This window comes from Eriocheir sinensis, chromosome 17 (assembly GCF_024679095.1).
Source record: "Eriocheir sinensis breed Jianghai 21 chromosome 17, ASM2467909v1, whole genome shotgun sequence".
NCBI lineage: Eukaryota > Metazoa > Arthropoda > Malacostraca > Decapoda > Varunidae > Eriocheir > Eriocheir sinensis.
Window position 1 is genome coordinate 9,390,572 of NC_066525.1, and position 10,333 is coordinate 9,400,904.

A 10,333-nucleotide genomic window follows, 5' to 3' on the forward strand; every position below is an offset into this window, starting at 1 on the left:
AAAATCATAAAACATTCTCCTGCCTGGACTCACCCTCCGCCTGAGTGATGGGAAAGCTAAACTCTTCGTCAGGTGAACAAAGAGGAGTAATTCAGGCTATGGTTATATTCACTGTAGTTCTCTTCAAAATATGCCTTGCGCGTATGCAATGGATAGGGGCATGAATCCACGCAACTCTATATGCAGTGACAGAACCAAAGGATAATGTTTAATTTATCAACTGCCTTCTTTCTTTTATCGTCTCCAAGTGGTTGCTTTCCACCTCCATGTTCAGCCACTCTTCTTGTACTACAATCTTGGTTTTGACGTTCTTAAATTCGTAAATGCAACTCTCTTCTTTTCCTCGACAAGTGGTAGAACTTTAACATTGATTTTTACTCTGCACATGTCCACTTTGTTGCTTAAGGCTGAAACAATCTACCTTACATTGTTCCCTCCCTCCCATGAAGCACTCTCCTCGGGTTAGTGGCAAGAACCTTACCTCAGAGACAGAATAATCTATTTTTCAGACAAGTATCTCCTTTTTCACTAAAGAATAATCACGTGACAAAACTCTAACATTCGTTTTCAGATTATACATCTCTCTCTCTCTCTCTCTCTCTCTCTCTCTCTCTCTCTCTCTCTCTCTCTCTCTCTCTCTCTCTCTCTCTCTCTCTCTCTCTCTCTCTCTCTCTCTCTCTCTCTCTCTCTCTCTCTCTCTCTCTCTCTCTCTCTCTCTCTCTCTCTCTCTATATATATATATATATATATATATATATATATATATATATATATATATATATATATATATATATATATATATATATATATATATATATATATATATATATATATATATATATATATATATATATGATCGTATGGTGATAGATCACAATCATTGTGTGATAGATATCGCAAACATTTTGTTCAAAGTATTCCATTCATCTTCCATGTCCCGAAGACTTGAAGTGTAGCGGAGGTGTGTGGCTTGCAAAGTGTGGCATGCAAAATGTGGCTTGCAAAGTGTGGCTTGCAAAGTGTGGCTTGCAAGTTGTGGTGTGCGAGGTGTGGCCAGAGGTAAGCCTGAGAGGCGTGGCTGTGAGGTGTGGTCAATGAGGTGTGACAGGATAGCTTTGCTGAGAGCAGCCGCACACCCCCACACCCCGTCCCTTGCTCTCCTCTACCTGCCAAGCGTAAAAGTAACACGTGTATTGTTTTTTTTTCACTTCAGGCGACTAATCAATTTTCCCGCGAGCACACAGACTGTAACTTTCTCCTCATGGATATTAAAGACTAAATCAATAAGGGCGAGTTTTAGAATCACTGCCAGATGTGTTTCGTTTTTCCCTCCTGAGGTTCAGAAGATTAATATTTCGTGACTTTCTAAACTGGAAGAAACAGGATGCCCGAAGTATAAGGAGAAATAAGAGGAGGAGGAGGAGAAGGAGAAAGAGGAGGAGGAGGAGGAGGAGGAGGAGGAGGAGGAGGAGAAGGAGAAGGAGAAGGAGAAGGAGAAGGAACAGGAGGAGGAGGAGGAGGAGGAGGAGGGTACGAGATGGGCAAGTGGAAGAGATAGTGGAGGAAGTAGAGCCGGAGGAAGACTGAGGGTGTGGGAGCAGGGCAGTGTTTCCGCGATGCCAGATGCAGGAGACTCGCAAGCAACAAATGCAACAAACGAAAGCTTTATTGGCCTGGTAGTGCGCGTGGCCGGCCAGCGGAGAGGAGAATCACGGGCACCGATGTGTACTTTATAGACGCCGACCACTCGCCAGCGCCTGGAGGAGACGGCCCATCTTAATTGCTTGCCACTGTTTACTTAGGGATAAAACTGATGTCTGTCATTAATCCGCCCGTTTTACGGCCGCGGCCACTCTCTGAACGCCTCGTCAAGGGGCTCCCAGGCGGCGGACGAGGAAAATACGTGAACGCTATTGTGTGTTAAAAGACGGAGGCGGCGGCGGCGGCGTGAGGGAGCAGTGGGGATGTTGGTTGGGGGCGGGGGGCGGACTCACCACGACCAGGTGCACACTGACTCAGCGCGGTTCAGGTAAAAGCTTGCCGGTGACTGATACACTGCAGGGGGGATGAGGGAGCAGATTTTTTTTTACGTACTTATTTTTTACAGGTGAGATAATTCAGGTGCGAAAGAAGAGAAATCTCCTTCTTTATAGACCACTGTTCAGGGGAGCGTGGCGGAAGCGAGGCGGGGGGAGGGAAGGAGGAAAGGAAGGTGGGAGAAGCAGCTGGACGCTAATTCGTAAATAAGAGGAAGTGAGGTGATAAGTGGGTAATATACAAGAAATCTGACATGGTAAAAATGGGAGCTTGGAGCGACACACACGATCTCTCTCTCTCTCTCTCTCTCTCTCTCTCTCTCTCTCTCTCTCTCTCTCTCTCTCTCTCTCTCTCTCTCTCTCTCTCTCTCTCTCTCTCTCTCTCTCTCTCTCTCTCTCTCTCTCTCTCTCTCTCTCTCTCTCTCTCTCTCTCTCTTATAATCTTTTGGCTGGCAGACACTTCCCAAGGCCACGATACTAACGAGGAGACAAGAACACACACACACACACACACACACACACACACACACACACACACACACACACACACACACACACACACACACACACACACACCAGACGCGGCGCCGAGTCTTCGTACGACAATAAAAGTAAAACCGGTTGGGATCCTGAAGTCCATGTCACGTTTACTGGACCGCTGGGATACTCTGTCACTCTCACACTCCTGCATCGGAGCCTCAGCAACGCCATACACGGGAAGGAACTGAGTATTAGGTAATAAACTGTCGACGATTACCACAGGTGTTTGAAGTCGCAAATAAGAATCGTTTCCTCTCTTCTTGATTGTGGTTTAATTTTGTAGCTCATGTTGTCAGTATGTTGTCGGTTTCTGTGATATACGTGGAGAGGAGGAGGAGGAGAAGGTAGAGGAGGTGAAGTATGGGAAAGTTGAAGAGGAGGAGAAGGAAGAGGAGGAGGAGGAATGGATGTGAGATCGAAAGCAAGCACATGATCTAGACCAAGGGCGATAAATATAAATGTAAGAAAAGTGAGACGAAGAGAAATTAGGGAGAGGCAGAGAGGGAAATTCAGAAGGATGAGTAAGAGGATGATAATGATGATGGGGAAATATATGAGCTGGACGACGAATAGAAGGAGGAGGTATGAGGAGGAGGTGGAGGGGGAGGAGGAGAAGGAGATGAACGTAAATAAAGAAGTGGGAGGATGTGGAAAGGGAGGACGAGGATGAGGGTAGGAGAGAAGAGGAGGAGGAAGAAGACAAACAGGAGGAAGGTCAGGAGGAAGAAGACGAGGGAGAAGAGAGGTAAGAGGAAAGTAGAAGAAGAGGGGCAGGGGGAGGGTAAGAGGGAAGAAGAGGAGAAGGAGAAGAAGAGGTGGGAGGAGGATCAGAGGGAAGCAGAAGAGGACGAAGAGGGACAGCAGGAGGATCAGAGAGAAGAGGAGGAGGAGGAGAGGCAGGAGGTTGGAAGGAGGGTAAGAGGAAAGAAGAGAAGGAGAAGAAGAGGTGGGAGGAGGATCAGAGGGAAGCAGAAGAGGACGAAGAGGGACAGCAGGAGGATCAGAGAGAAGAGGAGGAGGAGGAGGAGAGGCAGGAGGTTGGAAGGAGGGTAAGAGGAAAGAAGAGGAGGAAGAGGAGGTCCAGACAGCTCGGCCCCTCTGCTCATTTACCGGGCCGCTCTAAACTTTGCTAACAAATCTACATTACAAGGGGAGGAGTGTGTCTTGCATGCATCACTTTGATAAACAAGAGGGGATGAAGAATGAGAGAGAGAGAGAGAGAGAGAGAGAGAGAGAGAGAGAGAGAGAGAGAGAGAGAGAGAGAGAGAGAGAGAGAGAGAGAGAGAGAGAGAGAGAGAGAGAGAGAGAGAGAGAGAGAGAGAGAGAGAGAGAGAGAGAGAGAGAGAGAGAGAGAGAGAGAGAGAGAGAGAGAGAGAGAGAGAGAGAGAGAGAGAGAGAGAGAGAGAGAATATGAGAGACACGTTGGACAGCAGATTTACCAAGTGATCGATGGCTTTATAAATTAGAGCGACGTGTTTACTTGAGCGTTAGTAATACAATAGCGTGTTTATGTGTACCTGCTCATGCCGGTACTCTTACTTCCTCTGTTGGCCATACATATACACTTACACACACACACACACACACACACACACACACACACACACACACACACACACACACCTAAGTATACACACCGAAGTTAAGTGAGGCGAGGTGACATGTGGAAAGGTGGTGTAGAGTAAGGTCCAGCAAGTTCGGTGGTGTGAAGTCAGCAGCAGTAATTTTAAGATGAAGTGTAATAAGATGATTTCAAGTGAGGTTAGGTGAGGTATGGTGAGATGTATTAATATGAGGCGAGGACAGGTGAGGGATTGCGACAAAGGGAAGCGTCCTGCTTACCTTGGGGACCAGCAGCTCAGGGTCTTCATCTGGCTTTGTTCTCCGTCCTGGCCGACCCTTGAACAACAGGAAAAACGAAGAAAGGTTAGAGAGCCTTTGTTGAATCCTCGCCTCCTTTAATTTATCCCTAAAACTATATGGAAACAATATCTAATCTTTATTCAATTCTTTTCATTTATTATTTCCCGCCTCATAACTAACGAGAGCGATAACGTCTTATTCATTGTTTGTCTGTTTGTCTGTTCGTTAACAAAATATCTAAAAAAAATGGATTGACATATAGTCACCAAATGCACATAAGAACATCCTTATATCATTATTATTATTATTATTATTATTATTATTATTATTATTATTATTATTAATAATAATAATAATAATAATAATAATAATAATAATAATAATAATAATAATAATAATAATAATAATAATAATAATAATAATAATAATAATAATAATAATAATAATAATAATAATAATAATAATAATAATAATAATAATAATAATAATAATAATAATAATAATAATAATAATAATAATAATAATAATAATAATAATAATAATAATAATGATAATTACTATTATTATAATAATAATATGTATGCTTAGGAGTACGCTGCTTCATTTATTTTTATCAACAACTATGGTGAAATGCAGATGTCATGAACCAATAATGCAAGATTAACATATCCCATTATATATATATATATATATATATATATATATATATATATATATATATATATATATATATATATATATATATATATATATATATATATATATATATAAAACATTATGTGTTTGAGGTGATCATTGTATCCGTTCAATAATCCTGTTTTGTATACATTATAAGTTCGTATCCAGCAATCAGTCATTTGTACTCCACTGACCCTTTCCCTCCTCCCGCCTTCACGACTCACTGGCCTCACTCTGCTACTCAACACAAAACGAATAATTACACTGAGAAATTATAATGAGACTGAGACCCCGAAAAAAAAAGGCAAGAGGTCGTAGTGTAGCGTGATGGTAACAACATATAAAGTCAACAAGCAGCGGCGGCAAAGCGCGGCGCACGAACACCTGTACACATTAATCACGCCCAGGGCAGCACACCCACACACCCACGCCGACAGCCGCCGTCAAAGAACACCTGGCGGCTATTGACCTTCCCTCTGCTGTCACTGGCGGGGCGGCATCAGCCTGGCGTAGCGTGCGCGGCCAACACTGATAAGAGAATTCCTGCTTAATCGTTAACCCCGCACGACATCCCCGTCACACCCCGCAGGAACGCCGGGCATGTTACATTCATTTGCCCGAGTCTCGTATCTCTTTTTTTACCATGTTTTTTTTGTTGTATTCGAAGCACTAACCTGCTTCGTCCAGCACCTGTCCCAGCGCTCACCTGTCTCAAACATACTTTCTCACCTGTCTCGGTACAAACCTGTCTGTCTCTTCTCTCACCTCACAGTCGCTTCACCTGTCTGTCCGTCTGCGTGTCCGTCTGTCTGTCTGCCTGTCTGCCTTGTTGTTTAAGTGTGTTTTTATTGTTCGTTTTACCGCTGTTTCTTTGTTTGGTTTGGTTTGTTTGGGTATACGTAAAGTGTGTGTGTGTGTGTGTGTGTGTGTGTGTGTGTGTATGTGTGTGTGTGTGTGTGTGTGTGTGTGTGTGTGTGTGTGTGTGTGTGTGTGTGTGTGTGTGTGTTTGCTCTGTCTGTCTCCCAGTCTGTCTGTCTTGCTCCAGGCAAACACACACACACACACACACACACACACACACACACACACACACACACACACAAAGAAACGCCCAACCACATACGAAAAACAGAAAGAAACACGCACCAGAAACACATAAACAAACAAGGATGCAAACAAACAAATGAAAGCAAACACACAAACACGCGTGCATTCACTCACAAACAAGCAAACACACACACACACACACACACACACACACACACACACACACACACACACACACACACACACACACACACACAACATCCCCCACTACACATACACAAATGAAAGAGCTCTCGCATGAACTGATTCCTAAGACACGTCATGGCGCCGGCTGAGTTACAATGACTAGCGGGACACAGGCGGCCGCAAGACAGCTCGGAACGCCCAATGCTTGCTTCCGGCGCATATGGCGAGGCATAAAGCTGATGAAATGCTGGTGAATGGTCGCGGTGGCTTGTGATTTCGTGCCATTGAGTCTGCGAGGGAGAAGATGAAGGAGGGGGTGTGCATGTCGGCAGAATGCACAGGGGCTCGTAATGGTGTGTGACTCATGGCGTTAATCGTCCTCGCTGTGTCCCTCTACTGTGTCATCGTCCTGGCGCTTGCATGGCCCCTGCCGACACCTAGCGAGGGCAGGGCGGTATCATGTCCACCTTTCTTTGTTGCGGCACGACACTGTTACGTACATCACCCGAGTCTGAGCCTGGCATTGTGATCTTGTCAGTTTTTATTTTTATTTTTAACGGGAGAACAATGACGAGGGTGAGTGGCTAAATATCAAGAGTGTCCTGGTGAGTGGCGCGAGTGTACCCAGTGAAAGTGCCGGGGAAAAAGATTGAGGAGACTGGAGTGGCGGGGCGGTAGGCACACACTGGGGGAAGAGCAAGAAAAAAGCCGACTTCTGAGTCATTGTTTTCTTGCCCATAACTATAAAGGAGAAAATATTGCACGGCGAGCCCTGGAACATGACGGGATAGGAAAAGAAAAATTTTGCTGGAGTTACATGCAATTTTTTTTTACCTTTTGGGGCTTCGCAAATACCAACGTGAAATACTCGACATGAAAAGTTGACCAAAAATGCCTTGTGTTCATAGGGATTTAAGGTTGAATAATGCATGTTCTTCCGGATTGACTTGTCGGGTCTCCATTCTAAAACATTTGATTAAAGAAGGCCAAGGGGTGAGGTGGGGCCCTTTAACCAAATCTTCCGTCTCCTCCTAAGGCTACATTACTACAAAAAGACACGGCACACGGCCAAGGGAAAAAGAATCGCTGCATATTCTAAACGTAAAAAAACAACACTTGCTATGAAGAATGGAATCGGTAACGGAAAGAAAAAGGGTAGGTGGAGGAGAGAACTGGCAGGAATGGGGTAGGATGGAACAGAAAAAGAAGAGAAAACTGTGGATCCTATACATGAATAAAGAAAAAAAGTTGGTGCGAAGGAGTAGGGGGGAAAGGGGTGGAGGTGGAGGGTAACAAGTAAAATGTAGGCAGATGGAAAAGATGGAGAGGAAAAAACGAGTGGATAGGAACAGTGAAGAGCAGGTGAAGGAGATGGGTGAAACAAAGAAGACTGGAGTGAAGTGGATCAGTGAAGAATATGGAGAAGAATGAAAAAAAAGGAGACTGGGATGAGCTGGAACAGTGAAGAATATGGAGAAGAATGAAAAAAGAAGACTGGGGTGAGCAGGAACGGTGAAGAATATGGAGAAGAATGAAAAAAGAAGACTGGGGTGAGCAGGAACGGTGAAGAATATGGAGAAGAATGAAAAAAGAAGACTGGGATGAGCTGGAACGAAACGAGAATATGGAAGGAGAAGAAAAGAAAAAGAAGGTGGGAAAGGAGAGGGAAGAGAAAGAAGAATGAAGAAAAAAAAAAAGAAGAAGAAAAGAGTGAGCAAAGAATATGAAGAGAAAGAAAAAAAAGAAGAAAAGTGAAGGACTGGGGGTAGGAAGGAAAAGTGAAGAAAAAAAAAAAAAAAAAAAGAAGGGGTGGGGTGAGAGGAACGAGAAGAAGAAGAAGAATGAAAACAAAAGAAGACTGGGATGAGCTGGAACGGTGAAGAATATGGAGAAGAATGAAAAAAGAAGACTGGGGTGAGCAGGAACGGTGAAGAATATGGAAAAGAATGAAAAAAAGAATACTGGAGTGAGGCAAAACAGTGAACAACATGTGACAGGGGAGCAACAAGGTGGAGGAAAAAAAGAAGACAGGTGAGGTAAAACAAAGCAAAAAAGACCTCACATTACGCCTCAGTAAATCACGCGGGTCAAGGTGTACCGCGACATCCAATTAGAGTCTCTACCTTAGCGGCTTAACCTCTGTTTGGTGTCGCCCATTCCGCTGCGGCAACGGAACACACTCATCACCGCCGGAACACACACACACAGTAGTACCTTTGCCTCACACACATAAGTTACACGCCTTTACAATGGTCAGCCCGCGAGCACAATCCCTCCATGCGCACTCGCCACCACCACCACTACACCATCACGGCTGCTGCTCCTTCCCTCGTCTCTCTTGCTTTAAAATTCAAATAGCCACTTCCCTCCAGGCGTCAGGACATTATTCACATCCTTACTCTCCCATTGTTTCCCCTCTCTGGCCGTCCTGTCTGCTTCCCCTCTCGCCGCGTCTCCCTCATCATCACCTCCTCCTCCTCCTCCGGCTTCTCCTCCAACTCTTTCTTCTCCCTTTCTCCCTAGTCTTTTTATTCTGATTACCTTGCTTCGTCCATGCATGCAACCGTTCCACACATCGCTCCCTGCTTTTTTGAGTTCTTCCATTTTCACCAGGTTTGTGTGTGTGTGTGTGTGTGTGTGTGTGTGTGTGTGTGTGTGTGTGTGTGTGTGTGTGTGTGTGTGTGTGTTATTTTTTGCTCCCTTCGTCACTTGCCATTCGGGGGAGTTTTCAATTTCATGCCAGTGTCCCCTGTAGTTCTTGCCTGCTGTCTTTATTTCTTTTGTGTTTTTCTTTTGGTTCTATTCCTCTTTGCACCATCACCCCATGTTCTCTCTCTTTCCGATTCTTTCTTTTTCTTTCTTTCTTTCTTTTTTCATTCTTCTCTTTTCTTTCTTCTTTGTCTCCGTTCCTGTATCACTAGTGTCATCATCCTTCCATATTTTCCCTTCTTTCCTGTATTTCTTTATCTTCGTCTTCCTTCAATCTCATGTCCTCTTTTTGTTTTTCTTTCTTGCTTTTTTTCCTCACTTCCTTCTTCACTCAACTTATTTTCTTTCTCTCTTTCTCTCTGTCCATCTCCCTGCCTCGTTCTTTCATTCTCCCTCAACCCTTGCATCTTTCTCTTTTCCTTCTTCATTGTCACTCCCTCTTCTACTTCTTTTCCTACCTCTCCTCTTCTTTCCATTTTACGTCTACCTTCCTAACTTTCCTTCTCTTCTTGTCTCTCTTTATCTCAATCTCTCTCACTCCTGTTCTTTCTCCCTCCATCCCGCTCTCTCTCAGTCTTCCTCCATTCACTTACAACCTCATTCTCTTCCTTTGTACTTTACCTCCTTCTCTTCTTTCCGTTCTTTCTACGTCTACTTGCCTACCTACCTTTCTTTCTCTTCTTGTCTCCCTCCATCCCTCTCTCTTATTTTTGCTCCTCCATCTTGCTCTCTCCCTCTCTCTCAGCCTTCCTCCATCCCTCCGTCACTTCCTTTCTACATCTCCCCACTCTCATTCTCCCCTTCTGTCTACGTCTACTTACCTAACTTTCCTTCTCTCCTTGTCTCACTTTATCTCTATGTCTCTAACTCCCCTTCTCTCTCTTTCCATCTCGCTCTCTCTCAGTCTTCCTCCATCCCTCCGTGCCAACACCCGCCTCCATCCGGCACCATCCACTTGGCACTGAGGGATAGACTCGCCCCCGCCATCCTTGCGTCTCTATCTCTCCTTTCATCTGCTTTCCTCCCGTTTACGGATCGCCTCCACTTCTTCCTTCTCACGTTTCTCTTCCTCCCCTCTCCCCCTCTCCCCTTACCTCCCTCCCCTCGTTCTCCTCCCCTTGCTGTTGTTGTTGTTTTCCTCTTCGTTTCGTACCGTCGCAGTTTTTTCACCACGACGTTAAATCCATTCATTTTTATTTTACTTTTTCTGCTGATGTAAATAAGTCGCCTCTCACATTTCCTCGGTTTTGTTTCTTCTCTTCTTCTTTCTCTTC